This window comes from Chionomys nivalis, chromosome 2 (assembly GCF_950005125.1).
Source record: "Chionomys nivalis chromosome 2, mChiNiv1.1, whole genome shotgun sequence".
Taxonomy (NCBI): Eukaryota; Metazoa; Chordata; class Mammalia; order Rodentia; family Cricetidae; genus Chionomys; species Chionomys nivalis.
The window spans coordinates 101,614,270-101,638,198 of NC_080087.1; positions in this window are offsets into that span (position 1 = coordinate 101,614,270).

Genomic DNA, 23,929 nt, shown 5'->3' on the forward strand with positions numbered 1-23,929 from the left:
TGACATTTATCAAGGTGCACACATAAAACGGTTGTTCTCTCGGCTATTTGACCCCTAGAGTCAAAACAGACAGAGGCACCTGGGAAACAGTGAATGGAATGACAAGGAAAATATTAGCTGGTGCTGAGCATAAATTTACAAGATTAACTCACAAGACATAATGTCCTCCTTCTCAGCAGTTACTGACCATTTTATCTTTAATATGAGAATATGTCGAGGACATAAACACATTTAGAGAACTATTGTTCAACAAGTAGTTCCTGAAAGTCACATCAGAGAATGTCTGCCCTTGTTGCTGAGGGGAAATGAGGAGTGTTTTTCAATACTACACATTTTTTAAAAATATTTATTTATTTATTGTGTATACAATATTCTTTCTGCGTGTATGCCTGAAGGCCAGAAGAAGGCACCAGACCTCATTACAGATGGTTGTGAGCCACCATATGGTTGCTGGGAATTGAACTCAGGACCTTTGGAAGAGCAGGCAATGCTCTTAACTGCTGAGCCATCTCTCCAGCCCCAATACTACACATTTTTTAATCTATGCAAATGTTTGTAGGACTCTAAGATATGATAGAATTATGAATTAAAGGGAATAAATGCTCATTATTAATATTCAAGCCAGAAATTGTGTTTACATGGTATAACTAACTAATGTCCTGCGTCTGGACAGCAGTCTATGATCTCCAGGTTAGAATCAGAAGATCAATTATTATATAATTCATTTGCAAGATATAAGATGTTTGGCAAATTGCCATGTCAGATTAATAAATTAATTTCTTCTTTAAATAACCTTGAATATTATGGAAAACTGTGTTTTATATAACATTGTACAAGAAATTAAAGAATACATATTCAGGGGCAGTTTACATATAGGAAGATAAATGATGATAACTAAAATTAATTAATTAATCAATTAATATATGTATATTTGGGAGATAATTATGTATATAGGGAGGTAAATGGTAATAACTAAAATTACTTACTTAATTAATTAATATATGTATAATTGAGAAGAGAAATGCTATACATAATCATGCTGAGTCACCTATTCTCTATGAACTCTAGGTTTTCAGAGTGTGTGGTGTAGGAAAATGTTGCTTTCTTGTTGCTGTGTTGGCCTAATGTCTTCATCACCATAGGTATACATTAGGACTGAGAGTTATTATATATTTTATATATATATAATATATATATAAATTATATATATATTTATAGTTGCATTGATTTATTGAAAATATATTTTTCATAGTTTCTTCTGATCACACTTTCTACTTCTCCAACTACCTCCATATTTTCTCTATATCCACACACCCCCAAATACACACCCTTTCATACTCTCTCTAAATAGAAAACAGGCACTGTACCAAAAAAGGGAGAAAAAGAAAGAAAAAAACAGATAAAATACAGACAAACAAACCCAAATAGGACAAAACAAGCAAAGGAACAGAAATAAAAAGTACCGAAGAGAAAGCATAAGAAACACGTATGGATCCAGAAACACACACATTATTTGCACACACATAACAAACATACAAAACTGGAAACTATAATATATAAGCAAAAGATCAGTGGGAGAAAAATAAAGCCCAGACAAAGTATTATAAAGCAAGCAAGCAAACAAACAAATAACTATTGAGTTTCTTTTGTGTTTACTATCTACTCTTTGACATGGGGCCTCCCCTTAAGTGTGGTTTGTATAAAAAGTGAGACTCCATTGAAGAAAACTAATTCCTTTTTATAGTAACTTTTATTCATATTTTTAAATTTTATTTTACATACCAACACAGTTCTCTCTCCCTCCTCTCCTCCTGCTCCTTCTCCCTACCTCCCTCCCAGATCCACTCTTCCTTCATCCCCATTCAGATGGGGAAAGGCCTCCCATGGGAATCAACAAATCATGGCACATCAAACTGAGGCATGATCAAGCTCCTCCCCCCGTATCTAGCCTGAGCAAAGTATTTCTCCATAGGGAATAGGTTCCAAAAAGCCAGTTCATGCCCTAGGGTAAATCCTGATCTCACTGTCAGTGGCCCTACAAACTGCCTAAGCCACACATCTGTCACCCACATTCAGAGGTCCTAGTTCTGTCCTAAGCAGGCTCCCCAGTTGTCAGTCTGGAGTCAGGGAGCTCCCACTCACTTGGTCAGCTGTGTCTATGAGGTTCTCCATCATGACCCCTTTACTTTTATTATGGCTCCTACATCCCTTTGACTGGATCCAGGGAGCATATCCCTGCACTTAGTTGTGGATCTCTGCATCTGCTTCCTTCAGTTACAGGAATAAGGTTTATGATGACAATTAAGGCAGTCATCAATATGATTACATAGATGGCCAATTCCGGAACCCTCTTCAATGTTGCTTAGAGGCTTAGCTAGGTTCACTTATGTGGATTTCTGGGAATTTCTCTAGTACCAGATGTCTCACTAACCCCATAATAGCTCCCTTTATGAAAATACCTCTTTCCCGATTCTCCCTTTCTGTTCTTTCCCCAACTGGACCACACAGTCTCTCATGTTCTCCTCCCCGTCCACACTCTCCCTTTTCCTCATACTTCCCCTCTCCCTCACATTTCCAGTTTACTCAGGAGATCTCACAAAATGACAGCCTACAGAATGGGAAATGATCTTCACCAACCTCACATCTGAGAGGGCTGATTTCAAAAATATACAAAAAACTCGAGAAACTAGACATCAAAGTACCAAATAAGCCAATTAAAAATGGAAAACAGATCTAAACAGAGAATTCTCAACAGAGGAAGCTTAGATGGATGAAAGACAATTAAGGAATTTTTCAACATCTTTAGCCATCAGGAAAATGCAACTCAAACAACTCTGAGATAACATCCTACCCTCATCATGTCAAAGATCAAAAACACCAATGACAGCTTATGCTGGAAAGGATGTGGGGTACGAAAAACATTCTTCCATTGCTGGTGGGAGTGCAAACTGATATAGCCACTTTGGAAATCAGTATGGCAGTTTCTCAGAAAATTGAAAATCAATCTATCTCTAGACTCAGCAATACCACTCTTGGGCATATACCCAAAAGATGCTCAATTATTTGTTCAACTATATTCATAGCAACATTTTTGTAATAGTCAGAAGCTGGAAACAACCTAGATGCCCCTCAACCAAAGACTGGCTAAAGAAAATGTGGTACATTTACACAATGAAGTACTATTCAGCAGTAAAAAAAAATAGTGACATCTTGAAATTTGCATGCAAATGGATGGAACTAGAAAATACCACCCTGACTAGCGAGGCAACCCAGACACAGAAAGAGTAGTATGTCCTCACTCATAAGTGGATATTAGACATAAAGTAAAGAATAACCAGCCTGCTGTCCACAATCCCAGAGAAGCTAGGTATCAAGGAGGACCCTAAGAAAGACATACATGGACAAAAGCTCAATTAGATGTAACCCATTCATGGCACTGGAGGCTGGCTTCCTTTGGTGTTGTGAGATATCCAACTGTGATTTTCTCTCTCCCTGTTATTTGGTGATTCCATTTAGATTTCATTTATAGCAACATTTTTTTAAGAAGTGAATAATTTTATATGGAACACATTTGTTTAAAATAATATCAAAAGCAGTGATTTGTAATGAGATTTTCTGGTTAATTATTGCCTTAAAATTTATGCTCTCATATCAGATCCAAGTTTTTGAATTAGGTGAGGTTCAAATGTTCATATTTGAGTGATGGCAGAACATGGAAACTTTTAAGTGGGAGAAATATCAGAGTGAAGGACAGAAAGAAACCTGGTTTGTTCTTTCAGGAAGACTGTTTATTAAGATGCATTGTGAATTTAAACAGGGAAAACTGTGGCTACTAAAGGAGTTTAGGGAAGGAAACAGGAATGAAGAAATACCTTGATATACTATGTAGTACACATAATGTACATGATATATAACTGTAACTGCATGATATCATCTTCATTCTTCCCTATATTCCTTCCTTTTCTTTGCAGTGTGAGGGAAGCATCTCACATGGTAGGCAGGAACTGTAACACTGGACCACATTTGCAGTGATCTGTCCATTTGAGACAGAGTTTGGTACACAGTCCGGTCTCTCGAGCTCATAATATAAGCACTAGCCTCACAGGTGTGCTCCATGCCCCCAGGTGCAGTCATCACTTTTCATTTATGTTATAAGTGTACCTGATACCTTCTATTTCATTTTTGGTTTAAATGATAAAAATTAAAGGTGACCTGTGATTTTATATTAACTGACCATCTCATTTACATTTTTAATTATTGAATTTCTATGTAAAATGTTTTAGAGGGAAACTAGAAGGTTCATTTGCTAAAATTAAAAACTAGTATTCTGAACTACTAATTAAAGCATAACCTAGAAATAACACAGCACTACAGTGAGTTAGGTCTTCTGTGAAAACACCTCTAATGTTAAACTTTTAGAATACGATGCAGTGACATTAACTTACCATGTGAAATGTATTCATAAATTAGTTCAGCTTCCAAATAAAAGTTGGTCTGGGATGTGCTCCAGAGAAATTCAAAATGAAAGAGTGCAGCGGAGCAGGGTTTATTTTTCAGTTAAAGGCATCTCACAAGGGAGAGTATGGGGAAGGAGAGAGAAGGAAGGAGTACTTTTTCATGAAAATTATGTTTGAGATATGCAAATTTATGAAAGTTTTGCACTAATGCTCTGCAGAAAGCATAACTATTGCAAATATGGTTAGGTCTGAAAAAAATGTACATTATACCATGTCTGCTCTTCCCAGTGAGAGGTGGGTTCTATTTCTATAGTCTGAGACATGATTTTCATAAATACGGCAGAAATGGTAACAAGAAAACTGTTACTCTCGTTTCTTACAAACATCTTGTGTGAGAAATGCCAGCCAGCATCTGCCTATTGTTTCTGAAAATCAGTGAAACATGGAGAAAGACACAGAAGTCTACGATACTGCAGTTGTAGATAACCGTAACCACCCAGTTTGTTAGATGAATTCCAGAGCATGAAACATGAAATAAAAATGGAAACTGAAAGTAGCATGGAATGCCCCGATAATTTGTGGGCATTAATAAATTGCTAAGTTACTACGCATTGGTGCAGCTTCCTTGTGAACCACTGAACAGTTCAGGCCCTTTCTGTTTCCACTCCATGTCTTTAAAATTTAACCATGATCATATCTTCAACTACATGACTTCAATACACAATGTATTTGTAAAAGTTTTCTAGATTATTTGATTTAAAAGAAATAATATTTTATTTCCTTTTGTATAAATGGATATTATAACAACATTGACTACTGAGAGAAGATTAGAAACCTTGGAACACTCAGCCCTAAATGGAATGACCCCTTCAAGTCCTTTCCCCAGGGCTTAGGGAACTCTACACAGGAGGCAATGTAAAGAGTCAGAGCAGATGGAGAACGGCAAAGATAAGGCCTTCTGAACGTACCATGACGGTAGCACCTCTGAACTCACAGGGTCTGCGGCAGCATGCACATGCTTGAACGGGTCTTCACCCGATGGCATCCTAGAGCAGAGAGAAGTGGACAAGCCTGCATCCCTAAACCCATAAACTATCTCCAGCTAATAACTACTTCCAAATGAAAACTTACTTTTCTCCAAGAGATTCTCATTGAGACTACAAACCACTCTTTAGGAAAGACCCCATACCCATCAGTAGGCGGCCAATGCAAAATGAACTCAATAACATCTTTGGAATTTGGGGCTCATAATTTTTGTAGGGTATTTATTTTCCATTAAGGTCTTTGGGGGGGCAAAAAAAGGTCTTTGGATATGTATTATGGCTTCCAGTTTTATACTTTTATGTATTTCCTGTGTGTTTCTGTATGTGTGTCTATATGTGTTTCTTGTGATTTTTTTTTTTGGATTTAAAAAAATATTTATTTGTTTGATATGTCTTGTTTAGATTTCCTTGACTTTATAGCTTATCTTCTTTTAGTATTATCCCTTAGATGACTATTTTCTAATAAGAGACAGAAATGGTGTGTATCTGGATGCGGAGGCAGGGAGTAAGAACCAGGAAGAGTTGGGAGAGAGAAAACTATAATAGGAATATAGTGTATGAAAAAAATCTGTTTTCAATTAAAGAAAAAAGAAAGGAAGGGGGAAGGAAGGAAAGGAAAGAAGGAATGGGTTCAAGAGCAAACAGAAGCAATACCAGAACCCAGTATCTTCTCCACCATTGCTAGATATTACCTTTCTCCCTGTCTGATACACTATCATATCCCTGGAGCTCTTATGTCTATACTGAAACTTCACAGGTTTCCTGTAGATGTTCTATAAAGCTGTTTCCTTTCCCTGCATTAGCACCAACAGGTGGCTTTTGTAGTTAGGTGTAGTAGCTATCTGATATTCTTACTCTGGTATATTTTCTTGACCTTTCATGTGTCTTTCTTGACACTGAAAAATTTTATTAAATACATTTCAATTTTTTTAATTGGAGATATAAATAAAGACCTACTTAGGGCAACATCAGGGGAAGAAATTACAAGTAGTGTGATTGGCTTGATTAGTGACATTATTTTATCTTTCTAGTTACCCGTTTCAACATTTTAAAATGTTGAATTTTAAAATATCTGTTTCCAAGATATATGAACACATATATGCAATATCTGAATAAATATATATTCAGTTAGGTATTAATATCAGTTCCAGTTATGCATACATATATATTTATTGCTTAGTAATATGTTTATAAAGAAATAGATGAATATGTCTCTTGAAACTCTTTTGTAGGGTGAAAGGGACAAGAAGCAGGGAACCAACCAATCACTGAGCACCCTGACTCTGAACCCAGAGCCAGTGAAAGAAACATACCCTGTATTTGAGACCTGATCCAAGGAAAGAAACATCTTTATCCCTGAACCCAGGACAAAAGAAACCTGGCCTAACTCGGAAAGTAGTATCAAAGAACCATACTTTGTCCCTAGATTCAGAGCCAGTGAAAGAAATATGCCCTGGTACTAAGATTAGACCAAAAAGCTAAAGAGGACCAGTGAAAGAAACACAGTTTGGCCATAAAGTCAGAGCCATGTCTGCCCCTGACCAACTAAACTGACCAGTCCCTGAGCAAGGAAAAGCTAACCAATCCCTCTTCTCCCTGGGAAAAGTGCTACCCTAAAAAGCCCTATATAAACTTCTCCTCCCCTTTAGTTAAAGGCCATTGATAAATCCCTCCTGTCAGTATGAGGCACTCTCCTGGACTCCTCCTTCCCAAATAAATCTCTTTCTCAATAGAGTCTTGGGTAAGGACCTTCATTCACAGGTGTAAACTAGAAGAACCTGGCTGGGGCATCCCTTAGGGGACTAAGCTGAAAAATCTTGCTGAGACACTTCCTTAGGGGGACCCAGCAAGGCAGAGCAGAACAGAAGAACCTTGCTAGGACATTCCTTAAGAGGAGCTGAACAAGGCACGCAGAAAAAAGCAATAACTTTTTGCCTGAGCAGGAGGAGATTGCTGATTTCTGCAGGGGCGTTCCCTTTAGCAGGGTGTTAGCCAAAGGAGAAACATCTTGGGCTGGAGAAGAAGCAAATAGCACTGCTAGGACATTCCCTTAAGAGAACAGAGCCAAACTCAGATGTAGCAGCTTTCCAGGAGAAGAGTAGGATCACTATATCCTGTGGGGAGACCATCACCCACTGCACCCCAGCGTCAGGTAGCCTGGCTTCCCGATAGAGCACCTGTCCTCCAGGGCTGCGCTATCCTATTGTGGCTCCAACCACCAAAACTGTCCTATTGCGGCTCTATCCTCAAGGGCTGAGCTGTCATATTTAGGCTCTACCCCTCCAGAACCGTCCTATTGCGGCTCCAAGTATAGCCTGGCTTCCTGAGAAGTCAGGATATCTCTGCAACTCTACAACTGTAACACATTCCCCTACATCGTTGCCAGTGTTATATACCCTTTCTTTATCCCAATCTATAGCTTAAATATTAGTAGATTAAAGCAAATATTTGTGCCGTATGTTTTACTAGATAATATTGTAATGACTGAAATAACTGTCTTGATGGGTGTATCGGGTACTTTTCAGTCTATCATGACCGAAAGCAATGTAAGGGAGAAATGACTTGTTTTGGCTTACAGGTTCAGAGAGATGGAGTCCATCATTATAAGAGCATGACAAAAAGGACAGAGAAAGCAAGGCATGATTAGAAAACTAGACCTTGCAACTGTTCATAGGAAGAAGAGAGAAAGAATAAGAAGTGAGGCTGTGAAACCCCAAAGCTTCTCCCTAGTAATGTGCTTCATCCAGCAAGGCTCTACCTCCAAGACCTTCTATATCACCCACAAAGAGTGCTACAAACTAGAAGCCAAGTACTTGAACATCTGAACCTCTGAGGGACATTTCTTAAAGAAACAGTTTCAGCAAGCTACTCATTTCACATTAACATAAAAAAACATCTGAAATTTAACCAACTGAAAGAATCTGTCATGTAATCAAAATCTCCAAACCAAAGCTCTTAACACTCATGGAGTAGACAAATTTAATACTATACCTCAATTTATTTGTACATTCAATTCATGTCATATTTGCAATGGTAACCAGGCTCTGTCAAAGACTTTGTTGTATGTAGAAGGAGCTGCAGGCCTGCTTTTCGTCCTGCCCGGCTCCCGCACAGCTAGCTTAGCCCCTGAAATAACAACAGGCAAACTGTATTCATTTAAACACTGCTTGGCCCATTAGTTCTAGCCTCTTAAAGGCTAATTCTCACATCTTGCCTAACCCATATTTAGTAATCTGTGTAGCACCAGTCTTACTGAGAAAGATTCAGCATGTCTGACCTGGTGGCTTGCTTTATCGCATCTGCCCTGGAGAGGAGAGGCTTGGCGTCTGCCTCACTTCCTCTTCCTCCCAGCATTCTGTTCTGTTTTCTCCACCCACCTATGTTCTAACCTATCAGGCCAAGCAGTTTCTTTATTAATTAACCAATGAAAGCAACGGATATATGACACTCCCACATCAGTTGTAGTGCTTTATTTGTTTATTGTTGCTATACTGATCAATTATATTTTTACATGATGACATGTCAATTAAGATTAATTGCCAACTCTTGCCAAGACAGTTGAATCATTCAAATATAGAGAGAGTCACAAACATAGTTAACTCCTAATACTGACACCTGAAAGAACTGTATGTCAATCATAATTTTGATTTTTCTTCTTGTAGTTATTAAAATGTTAACTCAACTTGTATGAAAATATCAGTCTGAAATTTATGATATTCCTACAATTTATGTAGAATATACTAAGTGGCTGTATTTATTTTGAATTTTTCATGGGAAATTTCAAGCTATAATATATTTTAAATTATTGAGTGTTAGAATTTGTGAAAATGATATACATATATGTTACAATCTCTCTAAATTAGTCTTTTAAAATAACTTTCTAATTATTTTATATTGGCCAAACTGGAGTCACATTTGCTGTGTGATATCAATTGAAATAAAGACATTTGGGAAAATAGATAAACCAATTTTGAAAACAGCAGATTCTTATATAGTATATAATTGCAAGGAATATTATGATATAGAAGTATATATGGGATTATGAGTCAATACGTGCAGGTAAGTAATATTAATTTTATATTGCTGAAATATCATATTCAAACATCTGGAAACAACAAAAATGAAGAAAGACAACTCAAGGCAATGCATTACTCCAGGCAGAAATGCAAAGATTTGTCCTAAGGTTTTATCAAAAATAAAATTAGAAAAAAATAGATTCAATAGGTAAAGAATAAAAATTCTTAGAAATTTTCAGTTAATGGGAAAGAGAGAGTATTTAGTTCCATTAATATCCAATATATTATCAATCTTTAAATTGCTATAGAAGAAAATTATTTTGTGTTTAAATGCCAGTTATTGCACAATCTTTATATACGTGCATGCATGAATTGTTAGTCATATTTTACCTTTCAACAAGATATTTTATTAGTGAACAGAGGGGAATATTTTAAATTACAGTCATAAAATTTTATTTTACTTTTAATTATGTGTATGTCTGAATATGGACATGTGCATCTGATTGCAGGTACCCACAGAGGCCAGAAATGATTTTAGATCTCCTGGATCTGCACTTTCAGGTGGTTCGAGTATTCCAATAAAGGTGCAGTAATCTGAACTTGAGTCTTCTGTAAGAGCAGCACTTGACCCTAAACACTGAACCTTCTCTCCAGCCCTCAGTTATATACTGTTAAAAATAGTAGGATTTATGTCATTTAAAATTGAATTAGTACTGATATTTAAAACATGAAGTCTGATAACTGGCATAGAGTACTGCTGTGCAGAAACTCCTAAATTCTCATTTGTTATTGGGGAACATGCCTCAAAGATTTCCCAGATATCTCTTTGGTATTAATTTCTCAAGTTTAATGAAATTAAATAGAACTTTCTGCCAAAAAGAGTTATACTTAATTCCTACTGTAAAAACAAAATCAAAGCAACTTTTCATTATTTGATGTATGCACATTTTAAAAACATCTGCATCTGCATCGTCTGATACAATATCGCTAATTAAAAGTTGTTTTCTCACACAGGATAAATGCAGGTTTTAATGTGCTGGTTACTAAAAATTGGCTAAAATCATGAAATTCTACTTGGAACTCGTTGATTACAAACTTGCTTTCATCCATTAGGCCTTAGCAACACCTTTATTTTTTCAGAGAAAAAAAAAGAAGTATTTTAATTTGTTAGCACTTACCTCAGAATATTCTATTGTTTAGCATATTATTTTTGCTGGGTATTGTTTTGGCAATTATTGTGTTATTTAGACAAGAAAAAAATGCCCCAAGAAAATTATGGTTTAATAACACAGGGAACGTTGGTGAGAGGATATTTAGTGTAGCTTTATTTTAAAATGCATTAAGTAAACTGGGCAGTGGTGGCACATGCCTTTAATCCCAGCATTTGGGAGGCAGAGGCAGGTGGATCTCTGTGAGTTCAAGGCCAGTCTGGTCTACAGAGTGAGTTACAGACCAGGCTCCAAAGCTATACAGGGAAACCCTGTCTCAAACAAAACAAAACAACCAAAATAAAATAAAATGAAACAACTGCATGTCTGTTTATAACATGTTTGCTATCTATTGATTAGTCAGAGGGAAGTCAAATAACCAAGTACTAGGCTGGGGAGATATGGAACTAAATACGGGCCAGTGAGATACGAAGGGGTAAACATCAGCGCATCCACCAGTCTACCACAACAGGGAACTCTGAAGCATGCCTCCCCGAACACTCTATCATGTAGAGACAAAAGCCAGGTCCTACCCTAACAACATAGCCTGTGACTCATTGTGATGGTTAATAGTGAACACGAACCTTACAAGAGTTACCATCACATAGGGAAAAGCATGGGCACATCTGTGACAGATGCTCTTGGCTGAGTTAACAGAGCTGGGGAGATCCATTTGAAATGGAAAGGCTATACTCAATGGCTGGGGTCCTGGTGATATGATCACTCTCTGCCCCTAGACTGTGGATCAATCTGACAAGCTGCTTCAAGCTTCTGCCACCAGGATTTGCAAGCCATAATTAGATCGTACTCTGGAACACTAAGCCAAATTAAACGCCGACCCACGTCCATTAAGGTGCCTTCGTGAAGGCATTTTCTTCACAGCAGTAGGATAAGAAACTAATATTCCCACATGTGACTATTTAATTGACATTTACAGCATTATTTAAAAGAAAGAATGTAGACCAAGTAGAGATATAGCTTATTGAAATGGATAAAGACTCATCTCTCCCTGGGCTGTTGGACTGATAGGAGCAAAAATTATTAAAAGTAATGTTAAGCCTTGTTAAAACTGATGATAATATAACTGATAAGTGCTATTTATATGGGCTTCTTCTGATCTTTATCTGCCTGGGAATGAGAAAAACTGAACGGTGCTGATTTGACTAACTGAAATCTATTGGTTTCCTCTTGCTGTTGATACCCACGGCGCCTTGAACAGAAGGACTTTTAAAAGGAAGCTAACAGGACTGCCATTCTGCAGACAAGGGCTGCTTTGGGCATTTTGACAGGTAAGTTGAGGAATGTACATCACAGTTGAAGTCGGGTGGCAGCTGCAGCTCCTGAAGCTATAGCTCAGCGCTAAGTAACAGCTCAAATGGCCATTTACATCCCATGCTTTGCTATGGAAAGCCTCAGGGATCTAAGATGACACTGTAGGCTTTTCCATGCAAGAGCGCTCCTGCAGCTGCAAACTGCTCTGCAAGCCAGGCCAGGCTGTGCTTAGTGTAAACAGAAATTTTACTCTGTGTGTCAGGTTTGCTGTGATTGGTACAAACTCCCCTTCTCTGATGACACAGACAAGCCTTGTGACTCATGGGTGAGCTAGCTGAAAGACTCCTGGGTTGCCACCCTGGTATTTCAATGTTCAGCCCAATGAGAGGCTTCCACTCCTTCATGGTGTTCCTTGCTTGCATTTGGTGAATGATCTCAGTTTTTACCGTGAAGAAAGAAGTAGCAGCACCCCGAGCAGGGAAGCAGCAGCAACATAGATGACAGGGCTGTAGAGGCAGCAGTAGCAGCGGTTGTGGAACAGTGGGAGAGCAAAGCCACAGAAAGGGAAGAGCAGCTGGCTGCTTTGACAGCTGCCTTAGAGGCAGAGCTACTGAGTATGCGGGTGGAGTTCATGAGAATGTCCACGGATTGACAAGCAGTGAAAGCATAGCTGTGGGAACCACACTGCCTTGACAGGTTCCAGAGCCAGAGATGAGAAGTCAGCCAAGTGAGCTGCAAACACAGATAAATATCAGGCTACAGTGACACCTTCAAAAGAGGTGAAACTGCCAGAGCAGCAGCTGGCAGGGACCCAAGCAGAGACCTCGAGAAAAAGCTCCGGTATGGGTTTCGTGGGCAGTGACAACTGAGGCAGTGACTGTAGCAAGCTGCTGTCCAGGGATGAAGAATCTCAACATTCGAGGTACACACGGGAGTTTTAGGAGTTGGGGTTAAAGGTCTTGGTTTCGTAGCTCTGGGTAACAGAGGCTACCTGCAGCTGCTCTTGTTTATCAGCTGCCAGAAAGCTCTCAAATGCTAAAGAGCACAAAAGCTGCCAAGTGTTAGCACTTGAAGCTCCTTCTTCCCTTCCCTTTCTTTCTATGCAAGTAAACATATCAGCTAATTAATTGGTAATAATAAGACTTTTTACATTTATTGTATGTGTAGCGCATGTGGACATATGGAGGACATATGGAGAGGTCAGATAGTAACTTACAGGTGTCTCTTTCCACCATGTGGGTTCTAGGCATTGAACTCAAGCCATCAGATCGATGACAAGAGCTTTTACCCTCTGGGTCATCCTAGTGTTCTCAATATAACTATTTTAGCTAGCAATTTCTTTTGTCAACACTATTTATTAGTTACTAAGTTATCTAACTCGTTAATATGTAGATAGACGATATTGTGGACTTCAACCGTAGTCAAGCCCAGGTCATCCCAGTGATTCCCTTTCTGAAATTCATGTGTTGTGTAATCTTCCCCCACCCACAATGATGTTCTTATCATTATTCTACTTTATCTCCCTATCATTAGGCTCTATAGTCTTCGTTCTTCATTACAGTTTTGTTCCCTCAATAACATGGCCTTGGATAAGTAAATTACAATGTTGTGAGCTTCTCTAAAGAAGGCCATGCGATAAGGGCCTGGAAATAAGGGTGGCTGGAAAATATCTGGGCCTCCAGTCATTCCTGGAAGTGCATTGTTTCCAGGTAATTCACTAGGTAGAAACAATAATTGAATACATCCTAGGGAAAACCTTTAGCTGAGGAGCCAGTTAAAATAGACCTGTGTATTGAAATGGTGATGTCATAAGTGGGTTCTGTTACAGTTAAGATAGACCCGTGTACTGAAATAATGTTATAGTGTGTTCTGTTACAGATAAGATAGATCTGTGTACTGAAATGATGTCATAAGTGGGCTCTGTTAAAGTATTTACACTTCTTGTCACTTGTTTTGAGTCCAAAAAACCTTGTACATTGACAAGTCACTCCACTCCCATCAATATAAAAATGCTTAAATAAGGCTGTTGTTGTGATGCTGATTTTCATAAAAAACTGTTAAACAAAAACAATGACTTAAAATTTTCTAAGTAAATGAAAATGTAAATTTCTTGTACTAAATGATTTCTGGACTCATAAATATCTTTACAGACATCACTTTTTTCTTTTTTTTCGTGATATGTTTATTTATTTACTTAATTATTTCTTTTTATTTATTTATTTATTAAAGATTTCTGCCTCCTCCCCGCCACCGCCTCGATTTCCCTCCCCCCTCCCCCCAGTCAAGTCCCCCTCCCTCGACAGCCCTAAGAGCAATCAGGGTTCCCTGCCCTGTGGGAAGTCCAAGGACCACCCACCTCCATCCAGGTCTATTAAGGTGAGCGTCCAAACTGCCTAGGCTCCCACCAAGCCAGTACGTGCAGTAGGATCAAAAACCCATTGCCATTGTTCTTGAGTTCTCAGTAGTCCTCATTGTCCGCTATGTTCAGCGAGTCCGGTTTTATCCCATGCTTTTTCAGACCCAGGCCAGCTGGCCTTGGTGAGTTCCCAATAGAACAACCCCATTGTCTCAGTATGTGGGTGCACCCCTCGCAGTCCTGAGTTCCTTGCTCGTGCTCTCTCTCCTTCTGCTCCTGATTTGGACCTTGAGATTTCTGTCCGGTGCTCCAATGTGGGTCTCTGCCTTTGTCTCCTTTCATCACCTGATGAAGGTTAATATTCAGAAGGATGCCTGTATGTTTTTCTTTGGGTTCACTTCTTATTTAGTTTCTCTAGGATCACGAATTATAGGCTCAATGTCCTTTATTTATGGCTAAAAACCAAATATGAGTGAGTACATCCCATGTTCCTCTTTTTGGGTCTGGCTTACCTCACTCAGGATAGTGTTTTCTATTTCCATCCATTTGCATGCAAAATTCAAGAAGTCATTGTTTTTTACTGCTGAGTAGTACTCTAATATGTATATATTCCATACTTTCTTCATCCATTCTTCCATTGAAGGGCATCTAGGTTGTTTCCAGGTTCTGGCTATTACAAACAATGCTGCTATGAACATAGCTGAGCATATACTTTTGTTGTATGATGGGGCATCTCTTGGGTATATTCCCAATCAAGGTAGCAGACTTTCTTAATTAGTTTTTGGGAAGGCATAATTGAAAGAATCTGAAAATTATGTTCTTCCTGTATTCTGTATGACAAGGCACATATGTTTACAGCCTTATTTCTTTCAATATGGTAGAAAATAATCACTTTCATTTGCATTATTTAAAATACTGTAAATCTCTCAAAGTTAGGTGTATTTAAGCCAAAGCATTTTAAATGTATGTAAAGTTCTTTAATTTTTTATGTCATATTTATGATGTCTTAGTTTGTTTTCGTTGCTGTGATAATCCACATGACCAAAGGCAACTTTGTAATGAATGGGTTTATTTTAGATTATAGCTGATCTTCTGGCATGAAGGAAGACAGGAAGGAAAAGCATAACAGGAAACCATAGAGAAGAACAGAGGCAGGTACTTTGGAGAAATAGTGTTTGCCGGTTTGCTTTCCACATCTTGTGTAGTTTTTTTTACTCTACAACTCAGGACCACGTCCTCAGGGGTGGCACCACCACTCCACTCCAACATCAGTCATCAATGAAGATGCTCCAAGTACATTTATACAGGCCAGTTTGATGAAAGCAACTCCCCAGTTGAGGTTCCCTCTTCCCAATGACTTCAGTTTGTGTCAAATTGACAAAACTAAACCAGAATGTATGTGTTCTATTCTTCAACAAGAATGTATTTGACAATATGAAGTACTAGGATAAGTTTTTGTTAAATACTTTTGAATAAGTTTTTGTGGGTCATAGGAAAAAAAAAACATAAGCTTGCTATAGGGAATATTTGCTCATTTTAAATTATTGAAGTATGTTGACTATAAGACCTAGATGCATCTCCTTCTGTTGTGTAATATTAGTTTAAGGTGTGTTACATTTGTTTGTGCTATGGAATATTTGTTTAATGTTATGAAAATGTGATGCATTCTTTTATGTTGCATTTGTCAATTCTGTAAAGCTGTGTTACTATGCCTGCCTTAAACACCAAATTGGTCTAATAAAGAGCTGAATGACCAATAACTAGGCAGGAGAGGGATAGGTGGGGAACCAGGGAGAACAAATACATATGAGAAATCTAGACTCAAGAGATGAGTAAGGATTGAGAAAAGCAGAAGAGGAGGATTCCAGGGACCAGTCACCCAACAACTCAGCCAGTCATGGAGTAAGAAGGAAAGAAACATATACAGAATAAAGAGAGGTAAAAAAAAATCCTGAGGCAAAAGGTATTTAAATAGAAATTGGATAATTTAAGTGAGAAAATCTGGCTAGAGAGAGAAGTCAAGCTAAGGCCAGACATTCATAAGTAAGAATAAGTCTCTGTGTATTAATTCGGAAACTGGGTGGTGGGCCCGCATGGAGTAAAAAAAGAACAAAGTACGTTCTTGTATTACACCATTACTAAAAAATTAGTTTTTTATAATCAATCTTCATTGTACATAAATATATTCATTTTAATGCTGTAAAACACAGTATCTCTTGGTGAAAGATAACTTTAATGTAGTATTTACATGAAAGAATTCTGTATTTCTAAAACAATAGCAATATTAATGAATTAAAAAGACAATGGAACTGCTAGGAAAATATTTGAAAAATCAAAGCAACAACTTATTAGTATTAATTCTTGTATACCTTCCAGTTATTTTACCATTAGAATTTTTTTTTTTTTTTTTTTTTTTTTTCGAGACAGGGTTTCTCTGTGGTTTTGGAGCCTGTCCTGGAACTAGCTCTTGTAGACCAGGCTGGTCTCGAACTCACTGAGATCCGCCTGCCTCTGCCTCCCGAGTGCTGGGATTAAAGGCGTGTGCCACCACCGCCCAGCACCATTAGAATTTTTAAACTTTCTTTTTCCAAAATTAACATGTGTAATTGAAATTTCAAAGTCCTATATAATTATGTTTAGAAGGACAATGCTATTGAGCAAGTTTTACATGGTAAAAACAGTTTAGAAGGAAAAGAAATACTTTCCACAGTTTCTGTCCAGAGAAGGAAAGAGGGGAGCAAGCACCAGAGCCTGGGGGAACAGTGAGTGCAGAGCATGGGGGAATGTTCATTGGGACAGGACTGTCATCTGGTATGAACTATAGATAAACCAGCGCTGGCTTCTGTAGTAATGATGTTCCTTAAAGAGTATGCTGTAGAGTGCAGGAAACCAGGGGAAAGGGAAGAGGATACATACTGTTAAAATTCTGCGTCTTTTTCAAAGTCCATTGTTGTGCTACTTATAAACTAGGCCTCCTACAAACAAGCCCAAAGAATATGGATAACATCAAAGTGTTCTATGGAAATGGAGATTTCATGGCTCTGAGCACAGACCAGCTCCTGCCACTTTGTATTTTCCCAAGGCCTGTGCAGCTGAATCGAAGTAGGGAAATTCACGAGTAAATTAGATTGAGCATTCCACATTTTGTGCATTTTTCTAAGTCACTTACTTGGGGCCAAATTTCCGTGGAAGCTAATATATCTCATTTATTGGTGCCAAGAAGATATGACATGTTTGCAATTAAGATAGTATTAAGAGAACAACACAAATCAGTTTTTGTAAATACTATTTTTCTGTACTAATTTGAAGTTTGAGCTTCATGGGTTCCTTTGCCAAAACAAACAGAACAAAACAGATGAACCATGTCAATAGATAGAGAGTATTAAGCCCCAAGGAAATATAATCAATTAAACTATTCATGTTTTTACTTTATTCAACCAAAAGCACAAGACTCTCAAGTGGTAAAGTATTTATGCAGAACAAAGTAGTTTTGAGTCTGCTGCATAGACCCAAATGATTATCAGTGAATCTATAATAATGATTTTCAAACATTTAAAGTGAATGGTACTGCATATAAGATGGTTTAAAATGTTGGATGTTATAGCACATACAGAAGGAAAAACAAATTAGAATGATTTAAAAAATCTTCCCCTGTGTACATGAGGTGACTCATAGCAGGTATAATCAATAAGCCTGCATAAATTACTACTTACTGCAGAATCTGAAAAAGTATTCTAAATAGCTAACTTTAACCATCCTGTTTTAAGTATATATTATGCTACAGTAGTTTCTGGATATTTCTTCTTGTGAAAAAAAAATGAGGTTTAGGTTGTAATTTAATAGTTTTGTATCAATATGAGTTTGAAAAAATTTAAGTATATGCAAAATTGCTTATTGCAATGGATATGAACATAGTACATAAGTACCATTCTCTGTATTTAATCTAATACAGAAAGTAGAGATGATTATTATAATGAATATTTTAAGCCTCATGATAGAAGTTTGATAGTTTTAATGCATAATCAGAATGTTTGATTAATAAAACAGTGTAACACTACTCTGTTTTTTCAAATTATCTATTATTATTCTTTTATTCACATGTTAGGAAGATTGGATGGATTGATAAGTAAGTGTGCAAGAACAGAAAAGAAATTGAAAGTCATGAAAGCCTAAGAGATACAAACCAATAAAAAGTGCTTTATTAAAAAGCACATGACCTTTGGAACCAAAGACAGCATTATATTAGAAGATAGTACCACAGTCTTATCATCTTTCTATTCAGCCAATAACTTTTTTCTAATTAAAATTTTAGTGCGTATATGACTTGTAAGTATTAGATGTGCCAAGGTGTAGGTGTGTGCGCCTGTGTGCATGTGCAGAGGAGAATATCTGGTTTCTTCCTTCATCATTACTATCTGTCCTACCACTTTCTTCCACAGTCTCTCACTGGAACGTACAATTAGTCTACTGGTTAGCAAGATCTAGTGACCCTCATGTCTCTGTTCTAAATAATGCTGGAGTTACAGGCTTCTATCAGACATCCTCAGCTTTGACATGCGTATTGCATATTTTTAAAAATAAATTCAGATCCTCACTCTTGAGTAACAAGTGCTTTTACACACTAAGATATCTCCCAAAATTTTAAGAACTTGGGGAGATGAATGCTCTCATCCAAAGTTTTTTAAACTGTTTAAGGCAAATATTTCAAAAAAAAAAATAGACATGTTGCCTTCTCATTTAAGGAGATGCAGGGAACACTAGTTAGTCATTCAAAGTTTCTGTGGCTTCACTCCAAATCTTATCTATCCACCTTCCTGAAAATAAACAGGGAGGCTCTCCAAATACAATTTCTCAACCTACATCTGAAAAAAGGCCATTCTCTATCATTTAGACAGTCTAGACAATAAAGACCCTGGAACTCCTTAGACAACATAAGAGTTGGTAAAGATGAAGAATAAGCTGTTCAGGAACCCCAACCCTAGCAAGGGGGATAAGGTCAATAAATAAAAGAACATATTCAGGAGGTTATGAGATAAAAGTACATATTAGAAAAATGTGACTTGAGACACAGTGGAAAGGTATAGTTATGCTTTGACTGTGCTAAAAAAGATATCTTCACATAGATTTTTATACAACTTTAATGGACAAAAGTAGGGTATAGCATTATAAAATTAAAGATGCTGAATCAAAATTCCATTAAATGAATAGCTTTGTCAGAACAGTCAGAGAAGAGTGAGTGGTAGTTTTAGGATCTGAGGAATTCTAGATTTGGAAAGGTGTTTTGCAGACTTGTGGGAGTTATTTATGAATATCCTGATTCCATTTAAAGCTAAACAATTTATGTTATTCCCAAATTTTCTCAATGTGTTTTGATCATACTTACCTCCCTCCATCAACTCTTCCTAGACCCACTAGCCCATTCCTAGCCACACAACTTTATGTACTTCATTAAAAAGGAAAATTGCCAAGAGTAATTAAGGATGCCCAAATAGTCTTTCCCTGTATGGACTTCTGCTATAGCGTGATTTACTTATCTGGAGCTATACACTTAGAAAACAGACTCTCTGTGAAAGAGTGAGAGTCATTCAATAGTTACTCTACTGGGGGTAAGATTTTGTGTTCACTTTTTCCATACGTGCTGGGATTTTGTCTGGCTGGAATATGTAAAGGCTTTGTCTATGTTCTTACTGTTGTAATGAAAGAAAGTGGCATTAGAGAGAAAGATGCCATACAGCAGAGTTCAAGAGGAGGGTTTTATATTAGTAGAAAGGGTACAAAAAAAGAGGGAAAGGAAGTGGGATGACCAGCATTTGGGGACAGGAGTGACAGAAAAGAAGAGGAGAGACAGACAGACAGAGAGAAAGACAGAAAAGGAGAGAGATTGGAGGTGAGCAGGGCTCTTTTAAAAGGAAACCTAGTGAATGTGTACAGTAGGTACTTTAGTACTACAGCTGAGGACATTGCCTGTCAGAACCCCAAGGGCAGGCCAGTGCGGATGCCTGTATACTAACACAACTGTCGTGAGTTCATAAGTCAGTTGCCCTACCGTGTCCAGAAGACAAGAATATTTGTAGTCACCGTCTCATTTAAACTCTTTCTGACCCCTCTTCTGTAATGATCCCAGAGCCACACGAGGAAGGGGTGTGAAGATATATTCTGTATAGGCAGAGCATTTTGCAGTTTCTTACTGTCTCTGCCTTTGGCAAGCTGTGGATCTCTGTGTTAACCTCAATCTACTGGAAACAAAAGCTTATCTGGTTTGGGTGGAAAGATAGATTAATCTAATATAAAGAAAAGTCATTAGGAGCCAGTTTAATACTATGACAATATAGCATGATGATAGTAGTAGATTCGTCTTTAGGCCCTACAACCTGTCTAGCCATCGGTTTGGCCTGATAATGGTGCCAAGTATGGGTTTTGCCTTGTGGGGTAGAGCTTAAATCCAAACAGAAAATAGTTGGCTATTTCCATGATGTTTACAACACTATTACACTAGTGAGCTTGTCTTGCTAAGTTAACCATTATTGTACTTTTCAAGGTTCCCAGCTGGGTATGACTGATAATTAATTTTTGCCTCTGGTGTCCTGTATAGAATCATGCAGTCCTATAAAAGCTGGCCAGAAGGTATGAAGCTTCCAGGTCAATATTAGATTATTTTCTGCATGTTCTATGACTTACATATGTTATGTCTTCAGCAATATGGTCAAGTATTGGAGGGGAGTCAAGAGCATTAATCATACCTTGTAATGTTTGAGGGTCTATGGGCTCTCACCAGCAAACACTTCCAAAATAAACAACTAATCCTTGACTTTTTATTTGTTAAGCTATTGTGACTAGTTGAGAGCTTGTCACCTTCTTATTTGGTGATTCCATTTTAATGATAGTAGGAAGTTCCTACAGTAGTAGGTTTCCATGTGATTTTTGAAAGAACTACAGTGCTTTTTATTCCCCATATTCATCCTCTACTCTGCCCTCTTCTCTCCGAGGCTAATTTAACTCTTTCTACCTCTTAACCTGTTATACTACTACTTTCTATATTCGGTTTCCCTAAGGTCTCCTATACAGTATTATAGAATTTTTCTGACCTCTGTGAGAATTCCAAATGAAACACACATAGCTGAAGACTCAAAGTTCGCATCCACAGATGAAAGAAAACATGGAACATTTGCCTTTTGTGTTTAGGTTACCTCACTCAAAATAATTGTTTCCAGTTTTATCCACTCACCTGCAGATTTTATAATTTCATTTTTCTCAAAATCTTTAATAATACTGTATTGTATAAATATACCATATTTCCACTCAACTTCATTTTTGAAATCCTAGTTTGTAGCAGAAGTTACAAAAATACTTTGCTACTCACAAGACATTACAGAACAGGTATTAAATACACTTCCACACACATTACCAAGGGTTAAACAAAATTAAGAGCAGGCAGTGCATCAGCTAATTAGGCCTAATACGTTGTTTGGAATTAAAGTCAAATTCTTTTAATTGGCACATCTCAGCAGGACTAGGAATACAAACTTGTAATTAGGTGATGGTCATGATGATCAAAGCTTAATTTGCACAGATTGTATAGGGAAAGTTACTTTTTCTTGAACCAGTTGCTGTATAGACAAACTAGGTTCTATTGTTGACAAAACTCATTGAATAACTGTATATGGAGTGAATTAGTCATCCTAGTGTGTCATAACTATGTGTAGCATAATTAAAAATTTGTATTTTTAGAAAAAATATTTCTATATTAGGAAAATAATGCAACTATCATATAAATTATCATATATAAACTATAACCTGCACTAAAATAAACTCTGCCAGTTAAGTAGGCTTGAAATAAGTTGTAATTGTTTGACATCAGAAATTTCTACTCTAATGTACATGACTCTTCAGGGATGTCAATAGAAGTGGGAAGATTCTTAGGAATTAAATAGTTGCAAACATTAAATAAGTCACTATAGCTCTTTCCCATCTTCCTCTAGGAGAGGCAGCTTCGCTTCTGCCTCTCTCCCCACTTCTCTGCTTCCCCCCTTCTCTGTCTCTTTCTCCTCTTCTCTCTCTCTCTCTGCCCCCCTTCTCCCTGTATAACCCCCTGAATTCAACCTCACTCTGCAAAAAAAAGTCACTATAAATTTTTTATTTAAGTATTCCAAGTAGCTAAAATTATAATATTTTCCCTATTCCCCTACAAATGTTCTTGATAATGGAAATAAGGATATCAACAAATAAAGATGTTATTTAATTTAGCCATATATCAGATACAATAACCCACTGAAGACTGATCCAATATTTTTTTATAGGATTTTGGCTTATAGATCAAGGTTACAGTACACCATGGGAAGGAAATTATCGTGGCATAAATGTGAAGTAGGTCATGTTATGTCTGTGGTCACAAAACAGAGAAAAATGTTGGTGTTGAACACATTTTCTTCTTTTTATTCAATTCAGAATCTCACCTCATTTATGGTGTCATCCACATTCAGAGTGTGTTGTCTTTCTCCAATTAAACCTTTCTGGAAATACACTTACATACACACCCAAACATTATTTCCATGGTGATCCTAAATCCAGTCAAATTGACAGTGAAAATTAACCATCACACAGACACTAACTAAAAAAGATAGAAAACCATTTATTATGACCCACAAACCCATCTCCTAATGGTCTCCCAATTTAAAGACTTGCTATCTCAATCAATGAAAGATCTTTTTTATCATTCCTGAAAGTGATTCACTTAAATAACTGTCCTTATCTCCCTGCCTCCTCTTTACTGCTGTTGATATTCTTTTTTTTTTTTCAGTCAAACCAAAGTTTTAAATTTCATAATATGAATGCAGCTACATAACAAATATATACTTTACCATTTTCTGTTTACTTCACACTTAAAAGACATGAATAGCAACCATATGTGTATAAAACTTTGTAAGAGTATTGTAAAATTTTTTTTTACTTATTTATTTATTTTTATTCTTTTTTAATTAAAATTTCCACCTGCTCCCCATTTCCCATTTCCCTCCCCTCCTCCCAAATATTGCCCTCCCCCCACTTCCCTCCCTCTTAACCAGGATGGTGTACTAAAAAGAAAGCATGTGTACAGAGACATCTCTGTTTAAAAGGTAAATTATAAAAAACAATGGATTCCCATCTAATTTAGAAATTATATTGAATTTTTATCACAATAAGCTCTATTAAACACTTTTGTAAAAGGATTTCAGAACTGACAAGATGTCTTAGTAAGCAATGAGTTGTCCTCCAAGCATAAAGACCTGAGTTTGATGCCTGGGACTCACATTGTAGGAGAGACTTTATTCCTCACGTTGTCCTCTGACCTCTAAACACACCATGGAATGTGCATGCCTACATGTTCAAACACATATATACACATAGATTGACATATAAATAAATAAGCAAATAAATAAATAATATATGATTAAAAGATAATGCATCTTGACTTAGTTCTAGTGTTGCTGTATTGTAATCTGCCTCCAAGATAAAGTGCTGTTTGAATATGCTATTTTCTGTTGTTATATGTAGCTGAATACCTTTTCTTTGGTGTGTCTTTGTGGTGACTCAAACTACA